This window comes from Mauremys mutica, chromosome 8 (assembly GCF_020497125.1).
Source record: "Mauremys mutica isolate MM-2020 ecotype Southern chromosome 8, ASM2049712v1, whole genome shotgun sequence".
In the NCBI taxonomy this organism is placed as follows: Eukaryota; Metazoa; Chordata; order Testudines; family Geoemydidae; genus Mauremys; species Mauremys mutica.
In genome coordinates, this window is record NC_059079.1 from 106407382 (window position 1) to 106434085 (window position 26704).

The following is a 26704-nucleotide window of genomic DNA, read 5'->3' on the forward strand; positions in this document are numbered from 1 at the left end:
CCCTGTTGCGAAACAGACCTTGCAGGCTGCGTTTCATAACCGAGGGGCTGGGGTTTGCTTGGAGGGAGAGACAGGGGCCTTGGGGGGGCTGCAACGGGGGAGGGGAGGAGTCACTGACCCCCGCGCCCGCCTGCAGCACCCCCCTTGGGGCGGCGCAGGCTGCTTGGGCTGGTGCCTAACAGACCACCCGGGAGGGCACTGGCTGCATTATGCAAGTGCTCGGCTTGCAACGCCGGTGTCCCTGCCTGCGCCCAGGTCCCCCGGCTCGGCTGCAAGGGGCTGCCGGCTGGAGCAGGGCTGGGCTCCCTTCGGGGAGTTCATTGGCGCTGAGGAGACGTGTGTACATGCGGGCTGAGGAATGTACAGAATGTACCGAGAGAGCGCGAGAAAAGCATTATATTAAATAAGGATGAGGGTGCATGTATTGCTCGTGTTACGCACTCGTGTTGCATATTCTTGTTTGCATCGCAGGAGCTCCTGGAGCTGTAAGCAGTCTCATGCCAGCTCCTGCAAAGACTTACTGTGGTCGGAGGAGACCATCCCTGATCCAAAGTTTGCAGTTTAAAGAGACAAGACAGACAGAGGGTGGGAGAAAATAAGCCTTATATTATCCTCGTTATCCAGATGAGAAACTGACACCCAGGGAGATCAAGAGATTTCCTCCGGGCCACACAGGAGTCTCCACCACAGCTGGGAATTGAATCCAGATCATACCAGTCCAGTTCTGTAGTCATCAAGCCATCCTTCCCCTCCACTGGAACAGGATTAGAAATGTATAGATACATAGTCAAATGACATTTTTTCATATATATTCATGTGTCTCTGTGTGGGGCATGAAGGCCATGTGGTGTTCTGTCAAGCCTGAAGAACTATTAATCTAGTCTCCTGTCATTCGACAGTATAATTGTGTGGCAAAGGCAGTTTTATATAATGCATTCCTGAGGAAATGACAGAACCATATTAACTTTCTTGTACTCTCTGCAGCTCAGCAAATCGTACATTATATAAAGTATTTTTGCATATTCAACCTGCTTGGAGGAGGAGGTTTGTCTGTTCCTTGTGGGCTCCCTGAGTTAAAAAATTAAAAAAAATTTAAAAAAAAACAAACAAAAGAAAAACCTAATCAAATAAATAGAAATAATGACTAAATGTCTGGAAACCTCCACCTGTTCCCAGGTATTCCAAATGCAGAAAACGGGGCTCTATTCACTGGATGAATTAGAAATAGCCATTGCAGATCGGACCAGACCAACCCTATAAAGACGGCAGAGCGACTGTGTGATAGGTTGTGAGTGCATGGAATTTGCTCACCAGATCTCATCTCCGAGTGTATGTAATGCAAGTGTTTTATAACTGGGTGGAGGACTGTGCCCTTTGGCATTTAAAGTTACACTTAGCGTGGAGCACAAAGGAGCTAGTAGATGTTGTTATAATTTCAACCAGACGAACGGGGACAATATTCAGTCACCGTGGCAACAGACACCAGCACACTGATTCTTTAGGCAGATCCAGGGCTAGAACAGCAAGCAGCACTAGAAAATCAAAGCCTTTATGTAAAGGTCGGATATTAGGTATCTGCTACCCATGCTGTTCCATTTGTCGGCTAGCCCTAAGAGCAGGGGTAACTACTGAGAATATAACAAGCTTCATCCCAAGATATTTTTTCAGATGCATTTGTTCCTCCCACTAGGTATGTTTGGGGACCGCGTGTGGGGTGGGAAATTCATGCAGAGCAAAGGAACGGTCTTCCCTCATATTGACCTGCCCCTGGTCAATAGTCCACGCCACTGAATGCATATTCAATGGAAAGGAAATATATCCCTGATCATCATGCGGTTGCCAAAAGTGGCAGGTCCTGTTCTCTGCATCCAGGGCTACTTAGTCCCATCTCTCATGACACTGCTGTTGCTGGCGATGTCCTCAGTAGCCCCACACCTAAGGCTGTGCCCAGGGTTTGAATGGAAGATCTCCCCTCCTGCTCGCTCCTTCATTTAGCAAGAGGGACCGTAGTTCGGCAGTTCTCAACACATGCTCCAGGTGGGGGTTAAATTGAGAGGGATCTATGGGGTATGGGAATACTGTGCCCATTGCTGAAATAATTAGTGATGCACTGGAGAAAGAGGGAAGGGGGGTTCCTTTGGTTAACCGTTTGTCATTCAACCCTGAGCACAGCCACAGGTGTGGGGTTGGTCATGGCTTTGAAGCAGGCCTGCAGGTTGGTTTGGGCTATTTTTTGCTGTTGGTTACAACCTAATAAATAGGGTCATGTGCACCAAAGCCATAGATTAGCTGGACCCGTCACGCTTGGCTTGTACCCTGTGCAGTCAGTAATACATCCTCTCTCAGGGAGACCGTCTCCATATGGAAAGGGTCCCTTTAAGAATTTCTGAACCTCTGGCCCAGTCTCCTTCACAGCTGATTTCTTCCTGCTGGTCACGGATTGGATGGCAGGGCAATCAGCCAGAACTCAGACCGTTCATTGCTGAAAAGTTTTGTTTCCGTTTCCCCTAACCCCACACTGGATGGTTTTATCTTCATATCATAGAAAGCCAAATGCAGCCACTTTCCTGACATCAAATTCCTGTTCCTTTCACTGACTTTCTTGGCCTGACTCAGTGTAATTTTAAAAACCACCTTAAATACCCAGCAGTGACCATGCCATCATTAACCAACTGAGTGAGGACTTCTTGTTTTGCACAGTGGGTTACACAATACAAATTACATTGATTTACTAGGTGATACTTGCAAAGCACAGTAGGAATTTTAATATGGGGCACAGTCCAGAGCCAGTTTAGGGTAGAGAACTCGTGTAATCATTACCATCTTAACTGACTCCTTTCTCCCCAGATGTTGTCTACGTAATCAGTGTGCATGCATGCTATTATCCAGGATAACATGGTCCAGATTGTTCCTGGTGCTGCACTGGAGTTAGTGGAGTGACACCAGGGATGAATTTGGCCCCTATGTGTGTACATGAAATCTGATATCACAACTGGGTGTAGATAATTTAACAAGCTCATGATTAAGAGGAATGCGGGCAGAGGTGAATTTAACAGCACAAAGCTAAAGGCAATGCCTGTGAAGGTAGCAGTCCTAGGAAGTCTTCAGTGAGCACCTTGGACAGCTAAATAGGTATATACTGAACTGGAACAGATAATATAGAAATAAATTTTCAGTCACTTTTTAGGAAAGCAGATCCCTGTTTCTGTATCTCTATTCAGCAAATAAGCTATAGGCTCTATCTATCTATCTATCTAATCACCTATCTATTTATCTATCTATCTATCCACACACACGCCCCTACCTATCGACCTAAATATCTAGCTATCCCCCCACACACGCCCCATCTATCTACCCATCTTCTTGTGTGATCCTCATCACCATCATATCTGAGTACCTCATGGCTTCTAGTTTGTCTATTACATTTCCTGGGAGTAAGCTAGATTGAAGATATTGTGCAGCAATGAAAGAACTGTCTTCCCCATATTGAAGGCACTGGAAATCAGAAAACTTCAGTGTCTGTAACCATTGTTTTTTAAGGGTTAATTTAACAGTTGGCGTAACCAATTATTTTAATCCCAATACATGCAAATAATTGGCAGCAAATAATTGGCATGATTCATTTAGCCCTTTTCTCCACTGCCAGGGTGTCTGCAAGTGGCTCATGTCCCTGGAGTGTATTTGTTTCTTGTGTAACGATACATTTACTTGCAGTATAGAATTCAACCACTAGATTTCTCTGGTTGCCATATAGAGATGCAGACAAGCCCTGGTAAATAAAGACCACCTGCGTGGAAGCCTGTGTGCTTGTGTCTATAGTTGCAGTCATTTTATTTAATAAAAGCCTCCTCTTTGTGACAGGCTGGCATTCCATGTATCACGACAATTTGAAAGCACTTGAATTTTGATGTGAATGTTGTTCTCTCTTGGGCTGATCACAGACAATTTGCTGCAAGTGTTTGATATTCCAAATTTGAGCTGTTGATTAGCTGTGAATAGTCATGTATGTTCAGTGGTATTGTTTCAAGTCCCTGAATGTCTTATCGTCTGGAGAAGAACTCAAAGAAGCCCCTGTAGCTCTGACCTTCTCAGTAAGAGGGATCGGATAAATAGGATTAGGGAATTAAAGAAAATGTTAATCTTTTTCCTTGCTAAATCGCATGGACTTTGCCTGAAGTGACATCATTCCTAGAAAAAACATCAGATTTCATCTCCTCCCAGCCACATAGAGGAACTGTGCGTTCATCCAAGGTCCTGGCAACATGGCTCAGATCCACATCTGGCTCCTTTAGCTGCCTCTGTGCCAGGGATCTGGTGAAGGGCTTGAAGGAATTCCGTCCTTTGAAGCAGCTTCCCATCTATTATTAAACTCTCTGGGTGTGAATACTCCAGCTTGCAAGCTTAGCACGTGCTCTCCGTGGGCATTCATGTGAATAAAAATGTGACCTCTTGAGAGTTCCTGGAAAGTGAACACAGCAGGGCTACAGGCATGGCCACAGCTGACTCATTAGTCACTTCAGGGAGATTGTTATGAAATGTATTTGCAGTATTTACCCTGCTCTGACACTTCAGATGCTTCTAGTGGTTCTTTCTTCTTCGCAATTGGATACAGTGATTACAGCCAGGTTTCAGAGTGGTAGTCGTGTTAGTCTGTATCAGCAAAAAGAACGAGGAGTCCTTGTGGCCACAAGGACTCCTCGTTCTTTTTAGTGATTAGAGCAGCATTTCTCAAATGCGGCCACCAGGAGCTTTTCTTGCGGCCACAGCTTCCTGGGCAGTGATGGGAGGTAGAGGGCAAAGCAGCGGCCCCCTCCCCAGGGGCCACCAGAGTGGTTGGGCCCCACCCTCCTCTGGGGAGACACAAGCTGCAGGAGCAGGCAGTCAGTGAGTTCCCTACCTTCCTGGGGGTGGTGGGGTTAGACTTCAGCCCTGGGGTGACAGGTGGCAGGCTCCAGCCACGGGGCTTCAGGCTCTGTCCCCAAGCTCTTTCCCGGGGGTGTGGGCTGTGGGCTCCATTCCCTGGCTGCCTGCTGGTGGGCTCTGGCCCGAGCTCACCCCCACAATCACCTCTGGTCCCCACTGTCTCCCCCAGTGCCCCATGCCCCCACTGCCTCTGTACCCACCTCCCCATCCAAGGCTTCATTTGTCCCTGAGCTTGCCAAGTCTGCTGTGAAAAGTGATATTAACAAACATACATATATCACTTTTTGCAGCAGACTTCCTTATAGCTAGCAAGTCTTTAAAAAAAAACAACCCAAAAGAAACAACAAGAAAAAAGACAAGAACGTGCAAAGCACCTTACCTGTGTTTCTGTTCTGTTTAGGTCCAGTAAAGAATAGAGACAACTGTACATTATTTTTATTATTGAGTCTGCAAAAAAACCAACAACCCTACATAGACAAATTACAATGATTTGGGCATGTGTATGTGCATATTGATTTGTTTTTCCTAAAGTTAATGAAGTATTTTAGGAAAAATTGCCAGAGCAGCCACCAGCAAGAGTTGATGGCTGCATTCTGAGGCCACCAAAAAATTTGTAGTGAGAACCCCTGGATTAGAGCATCTTGTGTATGTCATTGGCGTTTCCCCTTCACACAGTGAAGCCCAGTTCATTCGTCATTCCATAATCCTCATGGTTTATATCATAGTGTCGAGAGGGCCTAGCTGTGATCGGGGCCCACGGTGCCAGGGGCTGTACGTACACATTTACCGGAGACAATTCCTCAGCTCCTGTTCCAGCTGCACTAACGGAGCCTGATATAAATCACTGGAGCTCCACTGAAGTCAGCAGCTGAGGCTCTGGCCCATGAATCTCAGTTGCATTTTCCTGTCTGCACAGAGATGGGCTGAGTGGGTGTTTTGCCATCACTTCGCTGTGTTTCTGGGCAGGTTTGGCTCGATACATAGTCAGTAGGCCTAGCCCAGAGCTGCCATCTCCACATGGGACTCTGGCAGGCAGGGGGTGAGAGGGGCTCTCCAGCACCCCAAATGTTGAGCTCCTACAATATTTGGAGGATGCGTTTAGCTAAGAGATCATTCGGAGCAGGTCACTGTGCCACAGCAGCACAACCCAGCAGGATCAGGGAGGCCTATGGATGGTCCAGCTCTGCTCCCCTCATCCTGGCAGGATCAGCACCAGTGAGCAAGTGCTCAATGCTGTGAACAGAAGTGCCTGTTAAGCTTGATTCGCAAGACAGCCTCCGCCCCTGCAAATCACAAATTAAGTACTAAAACAAGGGCCCTCTTCTGCTCTGCGTCCACACCAGTGGGACTCCACTGATTTTGGAGGAGCTACTCCTGATTTACACCAGTGTGACAACAGAATCAGGCAAGTCACTTAATCTCTCGCTGTGTGCCTCAGTTTCCTACCTGTAGATTGGGGGTGATAGCACTTCACTGCCTCACAGGGCTGTTGAAAGACTCTCTCCATTCAGAGCCGCTGCCGGCATGGGATCTGTGTAAGAACCCAGGGAGATTATGGAGCATCCCAGGGGATCAGGACGAGGTGAATCTAGTTGCACATATATGCCCCCAGGATTAGCAAAGGCAACGACACCCCCTACCTGCGCAGATTGCTCTAGCAGGACTAATCTGCGTGGGAAGTCCAGGGAAGGGTGTGTGCTGAACACAGATGCCCAGCGATGCCTCTTGTATGCTAGGCTTGGGTTTGGCTGGATGACAATCTTACCACAGCTGACTGAATAAACAGAGGGCTGCCTGAGGCATCGAATCCAGTGATTCTTAATGTCTTTGGTCCGTGACTCAGCTAAGGGTCAATAGACTCATCCCCCACTCTACAGAACCCATACTCCTTCTCAGCTGGAAAACACGGCGGGGCTTGGGCATGTGAATAAAGCCGGAGAGGTTCTTCGGCGCAGTCGGATCAGGAGACGGGGTGGGGGATGAGGCTGCTGGGATGGTGCTAGGGCTCCCACTCACCCGTCAAAGGCCTCATGACTCCCAGCAAGGTACACATCACCAGCCCGCACATGGGCTCCCTCCCCACCTGCCTTTGGCTTGGTCTAGCGAAACTGTGAACAGTGGGTGGGTGGAGCATGTGGCGGGGAGACTGAACAGATGGCCAAGTCTTTGGAGTGATGTCTCCATTAAAACAACCTGCTTCGATTGCCAAGGAAGAGCTCATTTACCAGGCGAGCCACTAAATACAAAGAGCCAGTGCCTTTGCTCCCACTAAGCTATGCACAGGGCAGGATGGGGTGGGGGGAGCAAAGCGTCTTTAAGCCACCTCTGTGATCCCCTCAGCCAGGAGCTGACAGGAGCAGGCTGGTCCCCCGCATAAGGTGGAGCAACCCATACGTCTCCATCACATGCCCAATGTATGCGTGTAGTCAGCGGTGTGTGTACATAATGGGCCAAACGTGGCTCTTAGTTCACTCAGGTGTAAATCTGCAGTAGCCTATTGAAGTCAGCGGAGTCACTGTGGCGAATTTGGCCCAGGAAGAGCTAGATTGCCCAAGCCTTACTCCCGTTGGTGGGCCCTCCGTGCAAAGGAAACGTTCCAACGGTAACCGCTGTCCCGCTTCTGCGTCTGTGCAGAATTCCACGCACAGGTGGCTTCTTGTGCTTTTGCACGATTCGGGGGGAGGGGGAGAACACATTAGCTGGGCTGAAATTTCATGGAAAAGCAACATTTCCAGGTAGAGATTGGAGATACGATTTGCTTGAGATGGCATGAAAAAAAAACCCCCCAAACCCTTCACTTTCTCCCAGCTCTAGTATTAACATACACACCAGAGTGACGGTGAACTACATTAGACCTCACTGGAGGCCCAAAATCCCCTGTGTGGACACGCTAGGCTTCCTCTTTGTCCCTGCTCAGACCATAAATACCCACCTGCATAGTGTGTGGCTAGGAATGTTGGAGGCGGCCAGTGCAGAGTCCTCAGGCTTTGGAAGCCCGGATGTGCCTTAGCAACACATCGCCGCTTCTGCAGCCCTGGGATCTGGTTCCTTTTCCTTTGTGACTTTGCTTTTTTGCCCGTTTTATTTGCATGTTCCTCTTCCTGTACTTTAGACTTTCAGGTGAATCATGCTTGTGTAAGTGACTCATGGCTGTCTTCAATCAGATCGCTAACCAGCACACCGGCTTTTATAACACACTGAAGAGTCGCCTTTTAAAGGGGACCCGGTTGTTTTTTTCCACTGAGGTGACTCCATCTGGATCTTGTCATAGTGAAACCTCTCCCAGCAAATCCCCTGGAACAGAACACGAACCTTCCTGGATATTTCCTCAAAGGGGACAAACCTGCCTTCATTCCCTGGTGGATTTTAAAAATGTGGTATTCAGCTTTAGAAATCATGAGACGTCTCCATTCTTCCGAGAGACCAAATTCAGGAATCCAATAAAGAACTGTAGGAAAAAGACAATTTGTTAAACAGTATTTCAGATTCTCCTAGAAAAGTTGACAAAAACAAGCCCTGGGCACAGTGCATTGGAGAAAAACTAGGGGGCATCTTATCGTTGGTATCTAACAAAAAAAAGAGTGTTATAACCACATGCAAAAACCTTAGAAAGATATATTATGGGGGGGATGGGAGAGCACCACAAGGTATGATTGACATTCCAGGAGCGAAAAAGGCAGCAGAAATTTCAGCTACAAGAAGCGAGTTCTGTTTTCTCTTATTGTTTAGCTCAGACAATAAAAAAGACTTTGGTGTTTCCTACCAAGAGGGAACAAATTACCTACCTAATTAAACAGGGTTTAGAGTGGGTAATAAAACAAAGGTTGGGATTCTCAGAACAAAAAATTCTGACGATAACATGGATCGTTTTCTGCCTCCGTTAAGAGTTACTTGAGAGCAGCAATTTTCCAACCTGTGGTCCGCGGCCCCCTGTGGGTCCACAGACTATGTCTAAGATTTCAAAAGGGGTCCGCACCTCCAGTCAAATTTTTGACAGGTCTGCAAAGGAAAAAAGGTTGAAAACCACTGCTTTAGTGAGCACAGAAAAAATGGACACTTCCTTTTGCCGAACTGCAACGTACCTTTTCGTTGGCAGACCTCACTCATTGGCTGATCTTTGTCACGTGCTGTAAGAGTTCTGATGGCACTGGAAGTAGTTAGCCACCTGGGGGGCTTGCTTTGAGGCTTTGTGATACCCTTGCAGTAGAGGAGGATCAGCTGCCATCAGTGAAGCTAGAAAGGATGAACCTTGAACTGGGAGACCCTCAAGAGTGCCAAATCTTCAAATACCCCACATTGGAATACCGTGAGGCAGGCCCTCCCTTGTCACCTGGGTGCCTAGTCCTGGGTTCTATCAAGCAGAGAGGGACACCAGAAAAGGAGCTGGAACGTTCACGCATCTGTGATGTAGGAGCAGCCTTAGACAGACCTCTCGTCTCGACATTTCCAGTGTATGGCCAAAGGATCCCTGAATGGAACCTTGCACTGGCGGTGAGTGAACGAGAGTTAAATCAGGCAGTTGAGCTTCCCAGAATATAGCAGGTTTCAGTGGTGCCATTGAGGTGTGTGAGTAATGGGAACTCTAGAGCAAAATGACCTCGCTCTCTCCCACCCAAGCAAAGATGGTCTGTGTATAGCAAGAGGGAGCCAAACTCAGCAGTTGTTCAGCTGCATAAAATCTGGAGCAGGGAGCCAGGCCAGGTGCTTTTGCTGTTGAGTTAGTTCGATGTATTGCGCACCTTCAAAGATCAAGACTCTCAGGCTGACCTCTCCTTTCCCCCTTGAAATAATCCTACCCCTGCTTCTTGAATTGCAAGGACTGTAAAATGTATCCAACCCTCAGCGCTGGCATTGCAAGGCTATGGAGCGCAGGACATAGTAAACAAGTGTCCTCTCCTCGTAAACACCAAGCAGTCAAAGCACACAACAAATTCTCCTGAAGCACACTGCACGCTGGGAAGATGGTAATGTGGGAAACCGTTGCAGGGTTGAAATGTGGCTCAGATAAACATTCAAAAGTTTAGATGCTCATCCTAAATTAGCCATGTCCTGGGAGATCCCCACACCATGCTCCTTGATCCACCATCCACAGGTCCTGCAGCAGTCAGTCCCCTCCAACTTGGTTTTGTCTTGTACCTGTGGAAGACTCCATCATCTGCATCCTATCCAGAGATGTCCAGCACTCTTTTCTCACTGAGCTGGCAGATTCAGTGGCATCTCTCCCTGCTCCCTTGTAAAACCCAGAGCTTTTTATTACAGGTGAGAGGAAATAATGGACTGTGTGTGCGGTGGCTGAGGTGAACTAGCCATGTGCTCTATGTTCAGGGATGCAAATACCTCCAGTGGCTGAGACTTTACTGTGTCTCAGTAAACAAAAGGCTTCCCTGCCTGTAATGGGTTAGTCCACATAGAAAAGAACTCTTAGAATCAGCTGCCAGAGAAGGTAGCGGGGACTCACAGTCTCTCTCCCATTCCAAGCCCAAGCTCTGCCTCTCTAGCGACCTCCAGATGCACCTATGGCCTGCACTGGATTCTGAAGCCCCAATTCCATGCAGTTGCAATCGCTTGCTTGTTGCTCCTCGGCTGGAACCAGCCTCCACCCCATGCTGAGGGCACTTGGGCCCTGGCTCCATAGCTCAGGGATTAGAGCGTTGGTCTTTACAGTGATATGAGAGAGCTCTGCCACAGGCTTCCTGTGACCTTGGGCAAGTCTCTTAGCATCACTAGGCCTCTGTTCCCCAGCTATAATATGGAGATAATAGCCCTGCCCCATGCATTGGAGTGTTGTGAGGAGAAATACACTGGAGACTGTGAAGTGCTCAGGTACTCCAGTGATGGGCCATCTAAATACCCTAGAGAGATAGATGAGAAGCAGAGCATGAGAGATCACTTGAATGTACACAATGGTTCCTCTTTACACACAGTCCTAGTACGGGGGATTTTCCTGCAGGGCTACTTCAAGACATGGCGCTATCCAGCTGCGCCCAGGAGCCCGCTAGGCCTTCCCGGCTGGAGACGTGTGACAGGGTAGCTGCTGCCTCTGGACAGACTGAGCCCAGTGCCCCTGGACCAAGCCAGGTCAGCCCAGTCCTGCTAATTAAAGAGGGCAGGGCTATCCCAGGCCTATAAATGGCTGCTGGTGGGCAGCTGGAGGAGGAAGGACCGAGACGGGCTGGGCCCTGGGGAGGGAAAGCCTTGCTGGGGTGGAGTGAGCTCCTGTGGTGAGTCCCTGGAGCCGGGCCAGAGACCCCTGGGACTGGCAGGGGCGGCTGTGAAGCCTGGGGCCGAGGACAGAGTTCAGACTGGTTTCTGTTTGTGTAAGAACCTTGGTTAAAGAGAGAAACCTCCTTGGCTGAGGCTGGGCGTGGCAGCGCATGCACTGGGGCTGGAGAGAGGCCTCGCCCAGTGACAGGCCCATATCCCACGTTTCACTCCTAAAGGGAGCCTAGTGCGGTAACACTAGTGTTATATAAATATGAGTGAACATATGTAAACAGGATGGGACTTAAGTAACTATAGCTCTGCCGGTTTCTCTTGTTGTTCTCCTTCCTACACCCCACCCAGGAGCCTTACGTAACGTGGCTTCTGGTTGCTACAATCATTCTTTTTCACAAAGTTCCTTCTTTATAAGGCCCGGAGCCAGCAGAGCACTTTGAGGCATCCCAGGGGGACCACTCAGGCACTTCGACACCTGATTAAGTGCATTGATGAATGAGGCAGTGTTGCCTAAAGGATGGAGCCCTGGATTGGGACTCAGGCATGATGGGTTCAATTCCCTGGTCTGCTGTGGGAGCCACATCCCTCTCTCTGCCTCAGTTTTCCCACCTGTAAAAAGGAGCTAATGACACTGACCTTCTTTGCAAAGCACGATATAAGAGCTGGGTGTTAAATGAAGGCCTCAATAAAAGCCTAACCTTTCTTGATCAGAGATCTACAGGGCATTAGCTGAGTTTACCAAATGGTTGTGGAGTGGATGGGTTTTACTCATGCACTGGAGTCTGATAGTACAAAACTACATGCAAGACTCGGTACCATTCACAAAATCATCAAGGCAAGTGAGGTTTTGCAAGAGCAAAATGTTTTGCATGGTTTTTGCCTATTCAGGCCCCAATTCAGTTAAGCCTCTTTATCCAGCAAAACTCTGATGTGCATCGTTAACTCTAAGCAAGTGTTTAAATCCATTGGCTTCAGCTGGATTCCAGCATGGGTTTACTCACATGGGTGAACTGGGACATCAATTCATTTTAAATATCATCTCTCTTGTTTGCAAATCACTGAAGAAATCCTTCTGATTTGAACCAAATGCATGAGTCATGCCTGGTAATCCAGGGGCCCAGAAATAATGGAACTGGCTACTTCCACAGCAATCCTTGGAATATGAGGGGAGAGGGAATCTGTCATTGCCTGGAGAAATGTTTTCTGAATGAAAGCAAAGCGACTGAATGATTTTGCTCCTTCCCTGTGCAATGCTAATCTGGGCTGCACATGCTGTGTCTGTACAGCTAGGGTGACCAAGTGTCCCAATCTTATAGGGACAGTCCCGATTTTGGGGGCTTTTTCTTATATAGGCTCCTATTTCCCCCCACCCCCGTTCCAATTTTTCACACGTGCTATCTGGTCACCCTACCACAATGAGGCCCTGGTCTGTCACAGGGGCTCCAAGGTGCAAATAATGCCTGGCAATACAGTGTGGACAGTATTGTGCCCTTGCCATGGTCTAGCCAAGGCCATCGGGCTCCTGGGGCCTTGGGACAGGTTCAGCTCCTGAGGCAGACGAACATGTACAGCAATGGCTCCCGGAGAAAGTCCTCACTCACACGCCAGGAAACCTTACACTGCTTGCCAGAGCAAAAGCCTTTAGTCGTAGAAATTATACAGCGGGCCGAGCATGAGGCGAGCGGCCTTCGAACTGTGCTGGGTTTGTCAAAGCAAAACAAATGAAGCGCCCGGTCCTGCTTTCCCCACAGCAGTGGTGTTTGTACACACGTAGCAGAGCAGTGGGTTTGGGCAGATTTTCGGCACAGCTGGAATTAAGGGGGGGGGAGAAGCTGAACAGCCCCAAGGGAAGGGGGGACTCTGCCTCCTAAGTCCTTACCCATGTTGCACCGCGGGGCAAGGGAGAATAATCTGCAGCTGAGCCCGCTGCTGGCTGGGAGATGGGTGCAGAGCTGCAGCACAACCTGCTGCCCGCTCCCCACCCAGTTGTCCCCAGAGGGACTTATCAGAGGAGCAGCCCCTGCACTCTCTGGACACAGGGTCTGTGCTGCTGGAGAATCCATCACCAAAGGGGCGGGGCCATCCTCAGGGCTGCATGAAGCAAAGGCACCCTGAAGCCAGCAAGTATCCCCGCAGAAGCCCATTGACCTTGAGTAAGGCCTCAGCTGAGCATAAAATGCTCGGATGTATCAAATATTTGGCTTTAGGCCAGACTTCTGCCACACGTCCTGCATGTTAGAAGTGAAAGCTGAAGTGGAAGCAGAGAATGCTGAGTAACGGTCTTTTCTATTGAGGGCTCCATGTTAATCTGAAAAAATAGAACTAGGCTTGGGAGAAAGCAGTTGTTTTCGTAATAATATTGACAACTAACATCAGTTTATTTTTCAGCATTTGTTTTTGTTTTTATCGATTTACATGTTCACAGTTGTGCAGAATTACGGAAGGATCAGACATTGGGGCGGGGATGGGGAGGCAGACAATAATCATTTAATGACAGTAGCTGCTGCAGGTCAGAAAGTTAAAGTTTTATAACCAGTAAACCACAAATTGTCAGCATCACGTGTCAAAATATACACAGTAAGTATCCTTCAATCGAACGCTGCGTTCTCAAGCAGCATTTCACTTACCTTGCCTCTCAGCATGGGCTGATTATTATCAGTGGAAATATTTTTTCCATCCATTTGTGTGTGCATGGTGAAATTGACATTTACCAGTTAGAAATCGACTCCATCCAAGCCTAAATATAACTAAAGCACAACCTTTAGACTTGGTGTTTGCTTAGTAAACCACAGCTACTTGCCGTGCACTGAGAAAGCAATTCAGCTCCTGCCCCGCACCCCACCCCTGTTCTAGAATATTATTATTTTTTTCACCAAAGTCTATAATTAGTGCAGTATTTTGTAACATATTTCCTGCTGTTTGTGGTGACTGTTTCAGATCCTGCTGTATACATTGTTACATGGAAACAATATTTGAAGCTGTGTTCTTTGGTTTAAATAAAACCTCAGTGATCCCGGCTTTTAAACGCTTGTTTGTCTGAAAGCCACTTTAGCACCAAATTCTTTTTTCCCCCTTTGCTGAGCAAAGTAAATGTAAAACATACTTTTTATCGTAAAACAAGCAAACGGATAATCCACATTTGGAGAGCGCTTGCTTTATTTTGTAAAAATGGTGTTTCTTCAATTCATGATGATTAGTACGATTTATTTGTATTGCAGTCGTGTCTATGGACACCGATAATGAATCAGGACCCCATGGTGCTAGCAGCTGTACAAATGCATGACAAAAATATGATCTTTTCCCCTAAGACTTTATAGTCTAAAAACTGCAACCAGTATTAAAACCTAAGGCCTAGTTCTCTTACTCTAAGGACTCCTTCCAACACTAGAAAGGCTCCTCATGGAGAATATCCCTGCCTGGCACAGCAATGGCACAGTGGTGCTACACTGAATCCCCTCAGCATAGGGCTGGACTGGGAATAGAAGGAGGGAAGGAGGGGATCTGGTACATTTGATACCCCAGCTGCTCCTGGATGCCCACCACTAGAAGGGGCTGTGGCCAGCCCTAAAGTAAGGGCTTATCGACACAAGGAAGTAAGGTAGGTTGTGAAGTCAAAGTGCAGCGGCTATTCGGGGTTAGCATGTGGAACAGTTTATTCCACAATAGCTTTCTGGTCAATTTCCCCAGGTGGACAAGCCTCTAGTCAGTGCAGTGTCAGTTAAGCAGGTGCATAAGACTTTGTAGTATCAGGGCCTTATATAGATGGGTTGGAGGGGGCAAGGAGCCTAGCTCAAACTTGCTCCTGCTGCCACTGGTGGTCTTTAAACGTGCCAGCTGCCAAATTGCAAAGCCAGTGGAGATCGGTGCCAGTGTTCCCCATTCGAAACTGGCTGTGGTGTGTTAGGTAAGATCTTTGCAGTATCTCATACCGCATATTAATTATACAGTATTTATATAATGTACTAACGACATACATACATAATGTACTAACTGCATGGAGATACACTATCAAAACGTAAACAATTAGAGCACAGGAAAAAAACCTCACCAAGTGCCAGCAGCCTGCTCGGCCTCTTTAATGTTTTTTTATTGTCTCAGACAGTGCAGCCATGTGGCTTGCCAGGGAAGCCTTACAAAACAGCCCTGGGGTAATGGTTATGGAACATTTAGATTAGCTGCAAGAAACCCACTTCACCAGTAGATGGAGGTGATGCCTCATTTTTAATGGCAGCTCCCTCTCCTTGGGTGGTGGTTATATGAATATGGCTGGATAGCCATAAATAACTCAAACGCTGTCAGGAGCAGGGCGGGTTAGCTGTCAGCTGTGTGTGTCACCTTTGGCTGAAGATTGCCCTATAATCTGGATAATCACCTAGGTGCTGAGCCCGTGTTTAAGTTTTCAAAGAGCAAAACATTCAAAATTTACCCATTTTTCACTTTAACATAAAAAAGCAAATTTCAAAGCAGATTTGGTTTTAATAGCCTGGTAGCCTTGAACATTCTGAGCCCTTTTGAAATATCTGGCTTGTGCTTGGGTGTCTCTGACTGACAACTCCATAACAGACCATGATGTCTGGATTTCCAAAGGAGTTTCCCACGCTGGCTGTTTCCTTAGGCGCTGTGTGAGTGCTGGAAGGAGGAGGAATTAGTAACTGAACAGGGGAAAAGGGAACACATGCAAAATCAAAAGCAGCCTAGTCCAGTGGGCTAAGCACAGCACTGGGCAGCAGGATCGCTTGGGTGAATCCCTGGATCCTTCCATGGTCTCAGGTGAGCACCCAGCTATATACATTGGGGATAACAATATTCACCCATCCCATAGCCTTTCAGGGACAGTGCACAGTCATTCCATCTGCACAGGAACCCAGGGAAGGTCTGCACTGCAGAAGTACATGGGCTAAATTCAGTCTTGGTGTAATTGGTGATACTCCCTTGGCTCTGATGGAGCTTACGCCATTATTATTTGTATTATGGTAGAGGCCCTGGCTGAGATCAGGGCCCCATTGTGCTAGGTGCTGTACATGCACATAGCAATAGACAATCCCAGCCCTGAAGAGCTAACAAGCAGACAAAGGGTGGGAGGGGAATCAGAGGCATAGGGATGTGAGGTGACATGACCAAGGTCACACAGTAGATCAGAGCCAGGGACAGAATACAGATCACCTGGATCCCGGTCCAGTGCCCAGTCCAGTGACCCGCATTAAATTTGCTCCACTATTAGTACGGAGCTTTGAAAATGTTACAAGCTAAAAGGAGGGAAGTGACAGCTCCGTGCAGATGGTGGTGGGGAGGGGGAAGCTTGACTGTGGTCAATAAACAGAGTCTGTCTTTTTAGTACTAAAACAACTTTATTTGGATGAAACATCCTCAGCACCAGGTGCATTTTTTCACGATTGATCCCCTTCTCCTTCACACTACCCAGCACCTGGGCAAAGGCAGGAAACACAAACGTGGCCTCCATTGGCTCCTCAGAAGTTATTCTTTGTCCTTTTCTTTTTTCTTCTTGTCGCCATGGTGACCCTAGGGGATAAATCAAAGAGAAACAAGAGGGTGTGTCAGAGCCTAGGCAGCTGATGACTATTTCCTCATCCCTCTCTCTTGCTCACACTCATGGGATCTGCATAGATAAACACTGAACTACAGTCATCCTCGGCTAGAACCAATGGGCTTGCATCACCCACTAGCCAAATTTTGCCTTGATACAGACACACGACTTCCAAGGACACACAACTTCGATGGGAGTGGCATGGATGAGTCCAATGGCAGAACTGAGCCCACTGCAGTTATGACGGGAAGAGTGATTGTGGCACATCATCTTTTGATGGCTACATTACCCAGACCACAAGGTTTCCTGGGAGGTTGGATGGGCTTCTGAGACCAGTGGGTAGCTGTTTACATGGCATGGCTAGCTGTCATTCAGGCATCCTTTATAACCGGAGGCTTTTGGGGATGTCGTTCCCCAGGGCTTCTAAGATCAAAAACATTACACAATTCAGGAGAGTGTCTGGTGCATTGTTGGGGAAGTGGATCACCAATCTGGCAGCCAGTCAGAAAACCTCAGGGGCGGAGCCTCTTTTCCAGCGGCTCACAACATTCCGAGATGGCGGACGTGTTGTTAGCATTCGCACTGGGTACCAAAGGCAGAACGGGGCTTGCAAGCTCTAGGCTTGCGCTCGGAGCTGATTCTCAGCAGCTCCTGTAGCAGATCTGACTTACCCATGGGAGTATTTTCAAAGTCACCTCACTCTGAACTCTTCTCATGCCCTGTAGTGGCCGCCCCACGCACACCACACCTCCAGGAAAAGGAAGAAGAAAAGCCCCCAGAACCACCTGCAAACTCCGGCTGCAGCACTAACATCGGAGCAGCAGGGCTTCCCTACGGTGCGCCCATGCGATTTTGTGACTCCTTCCCTTGACTGGCAGGGGCCAGCAGAGGCTGATCTCTCAGACGGCGTGAGGAGGAAAGGAAAGAATTTACACTGCCACAGCAGTGACCAGACCCAGGCTGGACAAGGATGTTCTGCTCCAAAGCAAGGGAAAAACAACCCCGCCCAGTAGATCTGCTAGGCACTAATCAGTTCCTGGTTACCTCTTCAGAATCACTGTCAGAGCTGCTGCTGCTGTCGCTGCTGTCATCTTCATCGCCCTCTCCCTAAGGGGCAAAGAAGAAAGGGTTCACGACTACAGTGGTGATAGCACCACTGCACTGGGAACGAAGCTTCCCAGCCGGGGTCAATGTCTGTCCGGAGGCATCCTGGCTCATCTGCTGCTGGCAGCTTGGGTGGAGGAAGAGAGATCACTTGCATTTTGTTTTGCTGCTTTTACAACATAGGACAATGTTAACTCTCACTTCCTCTGTTCCTGGGGAGCCCCTCGGCAGGGAGGAGATGGGGCAATGATCAGACAGCCTGTCTGACTCTCCCCTCTCCTCCATGCTCAGTACTAGCTGTAACACACACACACGGCCACCATGCTAGGAGGTGCACAGAGATTCAGAGCACATAAGGCCCAAAGGGACTCTCATGGCCACACAGTCTGCTCATAGAATTGCACCCGGGACTATCACGGCATCCGATTGCCCAATGAGCACCAGGGACGTGCAACAGCCTGAGCACTAGGCTGACGGAACCTTTGTCACGCACGAACCCAACCCGCAATGGCACTCAGCTGTGTTTGGAGGGGACGCTGGGGGAGGAAAACTTTCCGAAATTGTTATTCCTTAATGGTTCTGAGGGACTGAAATGGCAGCTTTAGTCATGCCGCCGCGTTGGGGAATCCAAAATGCCCAGACAACACACGGAACGTGGGAATTCTCCATTAGTTCCTCACCTTTTTTTCCTTCTTCTTCTTTTTCTTGTCTTTCTTGTCTCCGTCTTTCTTGTCTTTCTTGTCTCCGTCTTTCTTGTCTTTCTCCTTCTCTTCCTTCTTGTCTTTCTCCTTCTCTTCCTTCTTGTCTTTCTCCTTCTCTTTTCCCTGATCCTTCTTGTCTTCTCTTCCGAACACTGAGGAGGAGAATGAGTGGACAGATCAGTTGGCACTCCCCACCAGCTCTAGAGGGAGCTCATCCCACGCCGCCTGCGTGCCAAGTGTAACACATCGAAGCACGAGGTAGAAAGGGATGAAAGGACAAGGAGCGCAAGGGACCCCCAATCCTGTACCACTGACAGGACGGTGCCTGGCTTCTACATGACTCCAGCCCAGTAAAGGCCAAGAGGGGACATGGGCCTCATTACCATGAGGAGGGATTGTGTTTAAGAAGGTCATCGAATTGATCAGTGTAGCACAGGCCACCAACATGACCCAACTCCCTCCCACTAAACCCAGCAACCAGAATGAGGCCATAGAATTACAGCCAGCAGGAGACGAGGCTATGGCAGGCCACAGGCAGAGAACAGGAGGGACTGAGGCCCACCAGTGCTGGAGGCCCCTGCAATGGCAGGGAGATGATTAAGTGAGATAAACCCACATGATCCTGGCATGTGACCTGCACCCACATGCTGCAGATGAAGGTGAAAACCCTCCAAGGTCACTGACAATCTGACCTGGGGGAAAATTCCTTCCCGAACCCACACATGGCGATCAGTTAGACCCTGGGCATGTGAGCACGAACCAGCCAGCCAAGCTCCTTGGGAGACAGAATGCCTGGTACCACCTTAGAGCCTTGGCACACCCCACCCATGTCCCATTTCCAGCCATGCCCAGCCCTGCTGCTTCAGAAGAAGATTTAAAAAACCCCACCACCCTTCCAGAATATACTAAGAGGTTAAAAAAAAATAGCCATTCACCACAGAGGCCAGTGCCTACCACTTGAGCTTCCTTCTGCAACACCTCCATTTGCACCAGAACACGATCCCCTCTGCAGTGCGCAAGCCCTCAGAGGAGCAAGATGTTCCGCTCGCCCTCCCCACATAATCGCTATGGCAAGAGGGTTGGGAAGACCATAGGGAGTGGGCGGCCAACATGAGAGTAGAGATGTAGGTGAAATGTTCCAAGCCTGGGCAATGGGGAGGAGAGTGGAATATTTCCGGGAGAAGGACAAAGGGAGAGCTTGGGGGGATGGAAAGAGGAACTGGCAGTGGGTCTTCCCAAATGAGATTTCGGATAGCCACCCAACTGCTCCCTTCGGAGACTACAGCACAGGGTTCCGTGCAGTTAGCAATGTGACGTGAGGAGTGTCTAGCACCGTGCGAGTGTGAGGACTGATGGGACTCTGGGCCTGAAGCAGGTAGGATGGAGAAAGAGTGTTCACTTCCACAACACCCCTTTATCCCACATCATGCTCACGACTCAATTCTGCTGTGGTTTCCCTGCCTGGATGCAAAGCCACTCACTCTTTAAGATGGAAGACATCCTGCAGCAGCTACCTGGCTCTCTCACGTCGATTCAGAACACCTAGGAGAGACATCCCCAGACAAGGATAGGGTTAGAGAGAGAAGTTACAATACTATGCGATTTTCAGTATTGATCTGAGCTTTGCAGCATTAAAATGACTGTTTCTGGGTCCCAAACACTCACCTTTCTGCTTTCCTTTAACCTGCAGGTTAAGGATGAGCCCTGAATGTTTTAACACCTTCCAGAATGGTTATTTTCCTGGGTTAATGGAACCCCTCTGCATACAGCGTTAATGAAACCATTCCTGTTTCAACAATGAGGGTAAATTAACTAGTGGAACAACTCACCTAGGGCTGTGGCAGATTCTCCATCACTGAAAGTCTTTAAATCACCTTTGGATGGCCTCCTAAAAGATGTGCTCCAGCCCAGCCAGAAGGCCTGGCCTTAATGCAGGAATTAGCACTCGGGGGAGGTTCTCTAGCCTGTGTTATGCAGGATGTCAGACTAGGTGATCACAACAGTCCCTTCTGGCCTTAAAATCAGGAAGTCTCTGAGTGTTAAGGGTGAGACTAGTTGTTTGGAGGTCCCCCAGGGGTACAGCATTACAGCATCACTCTGAGTGATTTACTGTCATATCAGTCCCCTGGGAAGTGGGTGCAGCCAGCAGACTGAGCCAGTCACAGTGTCCTCCCTTTCTCACACCTCCCGGACAGCCGCATATTGTATCAGCAGAGAATGGAAACCGCTCTTGGTGATCAAACAGGAAAGGCCCAAAGTTGCCGCGCTGAGCATGTCCACCTGGGAGTCACCCATATCGCATCTGACACGTCTCCACTCGCTTGGGAAAGGTCAGAGCTGCGAGATCTCCAGGAGCGGGGTATGCCCCCCCCCCACCCTGGTGAACGTGATCCGATCTCAGCGTCACGCATTCAGCCGGGCTTGTTTGCTTTCATGCTCGATTGCCGTGCACTTGACTGTGTGCGTGGAGGCGGAGATGAAAGCAACAGACATTCTAACCCATTTCCAAAGCCAGGTCCGGCTTGGCCGGTTCTCGCCCGAGCTCATTCTCGTGCTCACCCCACTTGCTGCAAAATCATTTTTAAAAAGGCTGCAGTCGCGTCGCCAGACTACTGGGTTATACAGCGGGTGAGCAGACAGCAACAATAAGCATGTAATTGGCAAATTGCAGTTTTCCCTTGAGGCTGAATGAACCAAAGTAAAAGGCCAAACCAGAATGCCCTACAGACCAAATCAAACAAAGCTGCATATTCATAACGCCTATGCAAATATGCTAATCTGCATTTAGCTATTTCCTGTGGGCACAAAGAATTTGCAAATGATAACAGCCACCCCTGCTATAGGCTTGTCCGGGTGGACTGCTTTCCGAACTGCCATTTCCCCACTCTGGGAGTACTGCAGAACAGGATTCAAAGCAAAAATGTCTGTGTCTCAGTCCCTGAAATCAAACAGAGTGGGACCTAGATCACTCCCTGCATTTCCCCACTGCTCAGAGTTCCCACGTAACAAAGCCAGGCTGTAAATCCCCAGAAAGACCCCAGGAGGAGAAGAAAGTGGCCTTACCTGGCAGGGAAAAAGGCAAGCGGCCTCCCAAGTTTCTAGTTGGTAGCAGTAGCTCTGCAGTTCCTGTCTTGTCATTTTGTACTGTCTCCTCCCCAGTTCCACTGCCAGAGCAGAAAAACTGGTTCCACCATCCTCCTCTGGCATCACATGATCCCAGGAAACACAAGTGACCCAGCCCAGGTGCGCAGTAACCTGTCTGCCTGGCTAACATGGACTCATTCAAGAACTTCTGACCCACGCTAGGCAGGACACGGCTGCTACATTGGTTGGAAAACACCCACCACACGGACATTGAGTGTTCGATCCTGCCATGCTGCGCACAATGGGAGCTGAGCCATTGACTTCAGAGGAAGCAGGAACAGGGTCCCAAGACTCAGTCGAACCCCCACTGCTTGGAACGCTATGGCAGCAGCTGGTCGTCCAGGACGCTTGTAGAGCCATTAAGACAGGAATCTCTCTCTCTCCTACTTATGTCGATTGCATATGTGAGAGCAAATATATCAGGCCAACAGCTACTCCAGGAAGGCTGTGTACTTGACACACGGGACACTACAACAGACAGATGAATATCTTAGAGCGAACAGTTAGTTCCCTTTCATGTATGGCACCCTCTAACGTCTGCCCCTGCAGCGAACTTTCACTCCAAGTTCTAACTAGCTAAATACCTAACAACAGTAGTTAGCCAATAATGTTAAAGTATTAGTTCTAAAGATTGCCTGCATATGCTCCTCCCTGCTTTTCCTCTTCCAAGCATCGCCCTCTTTTCCAACAATATTGAGACAATGAAAGAACAGTGACAATACTTTGAGATCCTGAGGGGCTGTGGAACTGCAAAGCACTTTACAAGAATTAATGAATTCAGCCTTGCAGCACCCCTGGGAAGTGGGAATTACCTTTGCCATTTTGAATGAGCAAAATTGGTTGGGGAAAATCCATAGACTCATAGACTTTAAGGCCAGAAGGGACCATCATGATCATCTAGTCTGACCTGTACATTGCAGGCCACAGCACCTCACCCACCCACTCCTGTCATAGGCCCATAACCTCTGGCTGCGTTACTGAAGTCCTCAAATCTTGATTTAAAGACTTCAAGTTACAGAGAATCCACCATTTAATCTAGTTCAAACCAGCGAATGACCCATGCCCCACACTGCAGAGGAAGGCAAAAAACACCAGGGACTCTGCCAATCTGACCTAGGAGAAAATTCCTTCCTGACTCCAGATATGGTGATCAGAGAGACCCTGAGCATGTGGACAAGACTCAAGAGCCAGACACCTGGGAAAGAATTCTCTGTAGTGACTAGGAGCCCTCCCCTCGAAGGTCACAACGCCAGCTGTTGGAGATATTTGCTAGTAGCAGTCGTGGATGGGCCATAAGCCATTGTAGTCAATCTCATCAGACCATCCCCTCCATAAATTCATCAAGCTCCGTCTTAAAAGATGTTAGCTTTCTTTGCCCCCACTGCTGCCCCTGAATTCACACACACAGGATTCAGTTCAAGTAAATAATTCATTGCAAGTGGTGGCCCCAATTCAGAGTGCAGGCAGCTAAAATGGGCATGTCCTTGTGCCTCCTGGATTCTGCAGGCAGCAGGGCACCCTATAAACCAGACCACATTGCACTCCAGCCCGATCCATCTCCAGCATGTCCCTATATGGGGTGGGCAGAGGAGAGGCATTCAGCTGGCCTTTAACTTCAGGAACACGGCCTTTATGCTGAGGAGATTCCCCCAGCTGGCTGGCTGGGCTGCCCCTGCAGAGCTTGGTCCTACTTTGCAAAGTTTATTCTCTTACAGATCAAGCCCAGCTACACCAGATATGCCTCTGGAATTGAACTGTTCTCCCTTCAGGCAAACTCCCTCAAACACTTACTGCTCAGCAGGAATCACTCTCGGAGGCATCATAAAGAACCATCGCTCTAATGTAATTAACTCTGCTTTTGCATGTTGTTATTCCTGGCCATTGACCTGGAGCATCTCTTACAACTACCAGTACAGTTTAGAGATGAAATATAAAAAAAGCCCATCCTGCTATGGCACAAGACCAGGGCCAGCTTGGGGTGTTGTAAGCACAACAAACTTGAGTCTCTGGAAAAGGCAAAGAAGGCTATAGGGAAATCAAATGATCTGCTGTGAGCATTGATGGCATGGAGTTGGTGGGTTCCAGAGGTGCACCTGAAATTTCTCAGCTGAAAGAAGAGAGCCTGGGGATTCAGTCTGCAATCTCAGCAGCTCATGGAATCCAACCCCGTTCGTTGCAATTCTCAGGTAACAGCAGTGGCTTAACATGCATTCTGACATAGAGATCACGACTTTTCCTTTCTGCCGATGACCTCATCATGGTGGCCCATGCCTTTGCCAGCTCCAGGCTGGACTCTAAAACTGTTCAACTTGGGGTTACACTTGAGGTCCACTCAGAAGCTTCAGCTAGTGCAGAATATCAGTCACTGCTGTTTAAACCATCAACATGAGCCCATAAAGGCCTGTGAGCTGACTGTGTCAGAGACTGCCTCTCTATCTAGGCCAGACTGTAGCAGTACCGTTGGCTGAAACACCTTCTTGTTGGTTTGCTCCCAGGGTTGAACTATGCTTGACTCTGGTCAGCGTGACACTCATCACTTTCATGTGTGCTGAACTTAACAGAGCACTGAAGACCAAGCAAAGCAGGAGGGGAAGATAGTCACGCAGTCAACGTACTTATCCCTAGCGAGAGTGAAATATCACCTATAAAGTTAGTTTTGAGACATTTCAGCCAGGTGGAATGTCTAGTTTGGCTATTAACATGCACGCAACTACCCACCTTTCCTTCTGGGAGACTGTGATTGTTGACTTGAAGCAGTGCCATGGGAGATGTGTACAAACAGCTGGCCAGCTCCCAAATGACAGGTGCCCCTTGTTACAGTCTGTTGCATTCAGCCTCTGCCAGGATAAGATGGAACATGGATGTGTTGATTAAAGGAGTCTATTAACATTTCCAAAGGGGATTAATTGACGCAGAGTAAGATGCCAGATAGTTCAAAAAAGGAACTTTCAGTGTGTGGATTCAAGGTAATTTTCTCTCTCTCCCCCTCTTGCCCCCGCAAAAAACCCTAAATTTATTCCAAACAAAAACTTTTCCCATGTAGATAAGATCTGAGAGACTGTTTTGAGTCACGTCCATAAACAGGGTGCAGTTGTTCACTCTTGAGCGCATCCTTCCATGGACAACACTACCACCAAACTCAAGACACTGCCATGTTGTGTAGACAAGCTGGTTTATTTAGCACTTGGGCACCTTTGAGAAAGATTTCAGCTTCACTATGCCCCGCATCTGCCGGTTGATCTCTCTTTAGTTCTGAGTCATGCCAGTTCATTGGTTATCTGAGCCACTCGGGACAGCCCAGCTCCTCACTCACTTGAGGTTTTGGTCGCCTGGTTGGCAATCCTGCTGCCACCGCTTGCTGATAGCAGAGCTTTGTTTCTTCCTTTGCAAGCCAGCTGAAAACTGACTGCGCTCCCCAGGCGTGTAAAACATTTTTCTGATTATCCACATTTGTATCTTAATAATAAAACAAATTAACAAGCGGGGACATAGCTGGGCAAGCGCTGGGAGGAAATATCCATAATTCCATCCAGTACAGACTATAGATTTGATTTTTTTTTTACATTAGCACAGCAGCTGGTGGAAGGCTGTTTTCTAAGTCCACGTGTAACAGAATCTCATTGAATGAAAGAAAATTACATTTTTCCCACTTCACTCTTCATTGCCTCCATCTTATCTGGCCCTTATCTAGTCTAGAAAGCTTCTCACCTCCCAAAGAACAAGCACCAGGAGCTCTCACCTTCCTTCCAGCTCTCATCAAGTTCAGGCATCAGCCAGGGCTGAGTAATAGGATCTCTATTCATGTGAAAACAGTGCAGTCAGACAAAGCCTTTGAGTAAGCACTTGCATTGACTCTATAGCTGTTTTCTTTGGTAAATTGGATTGACTACTTGTATGAGCAAGCATGAGGCTATACTAGCGTTGGCTATTTGTTACTGTCGTGAATTCCTGTTGAATATCTAGCCTGACAGTCCTGCCATCTTATTCCTTAGAGAAATGTAGCTGTTTGGGGTTTTTCTGACTAGAACGCTGGATGCGTTTGAAAAGCTGCTGCTCCTGCCTCATCAAAACCCAATCTCCTTAATTCACTCTGCTCGTCTATCATTTTCTCTATTTCTCAACCTGTGGGCTTTATCAGTGAGGTTGGCAGCTTGCAAAGACTCAAGGATTGTTTCTAAATAGCTTGTTTGCTATCGCTGCTTATTTCCCACTTGATGTCCTGGATTTAAACGATTCCACACAATTACGCTGGTACTAGCAGCCTGAGTTCAGCTAATCCTGCTTCTGTACAGAGATTGATTCTGCCACCTATTTGATTTCAGTGGGATTGCCTGTGGAGAAAGGCACGAAACATGCAGACTACTTGCTAAAATCCCATACCCTGTGAACAGGGGTAGCGAAACCTGACCAGTGGCAGCAGTCGAAGAGGGAAGTGAAGACAGACCCATCTCATTCTGACTGTCTTCTTGCATTTCTCTTATTGCTGTAGGAACTACTCAGTCGGCTTCATGGTACTAAGCCAGATTCTCGGTCAGTGTTTGGTGGGTTTGGAACAGTGGCATCAGAACAAAAAGTGTTCAGCCAGTTAGTGCAGAAACTTCCTTTTAATCATGAGCTTATAAAGTCTACATCATTGAACCAGTAGCACATCTCAGAGAATTTACAACATCTGCCAAGGAGCCTGTCTCTCTCTGGCTGACTTGGGGGGATAAAACACCCCAGGACCAATGTAAGACCTGGTAAATATGGGGCTCAAAACCACAGCCAGAGGCTGGGAAAGGGAGCTCAATAGAAAATAATGCTACTTTAAGCATCAATGTACTTTCCTTGATAGCATCAGTGGCAACTGTCGCCCCAGGCTGAGAATGGAGCTCTGGCCTCTCTCCTCTATATACATATATAAAAACGCTGCTCAGCCACAGGGCAGGGGAGAAGGAAGATAGAGTGAGGCCAGAACTGCAATACTGCCAGATAAGTTATTGCCAGCTCATGATACGTGAAACAGCATTGGCATTTAACTCAGCTCCTGGCCACAGAACAAGTGACCCACGGCTATTCAGACACTACGGTG

At 48.3% G+C, this 26704-nt stretch overlaps 2 long non-coding RNA genes across 2 annotated transcripts; both read right to left on the bottom strand.

The window, feature by feature from the left end:
• Positions 1–5435: 5435 nt before the first annotated feature.
• On the bottom strand, positions 5436–13905 carry LOC123376457. Its single transcript, XR_006581794.1, has 3 exons — positions 13767–13905; positions 7856–8371; positions 5436–6156 (listed from the first exon to the last, which is right to left on the bottom strand). It is a non-coding gene; the product is annotated as an uncharacterized LOC123376457 (long non-coding RNA).
• Positions 13906–18588: 4683 nt separating this feature from the next.
• LOC123375543 lies at positions 18589–21823 on the bottom strand. The gene is made up of 3 exons (XR_006581507.1): positions 21553–21823; positions 19971–20031; positions 18589–18641 (listed from the first exon to the last, which is right to left on the bottom strand). It is a non-coding gene; the product is annotated as an uncharacterized LOC123375543 (long non-coding RNA).
• Positions 21824–26704: the final 4881 nt, after the last annotated feature.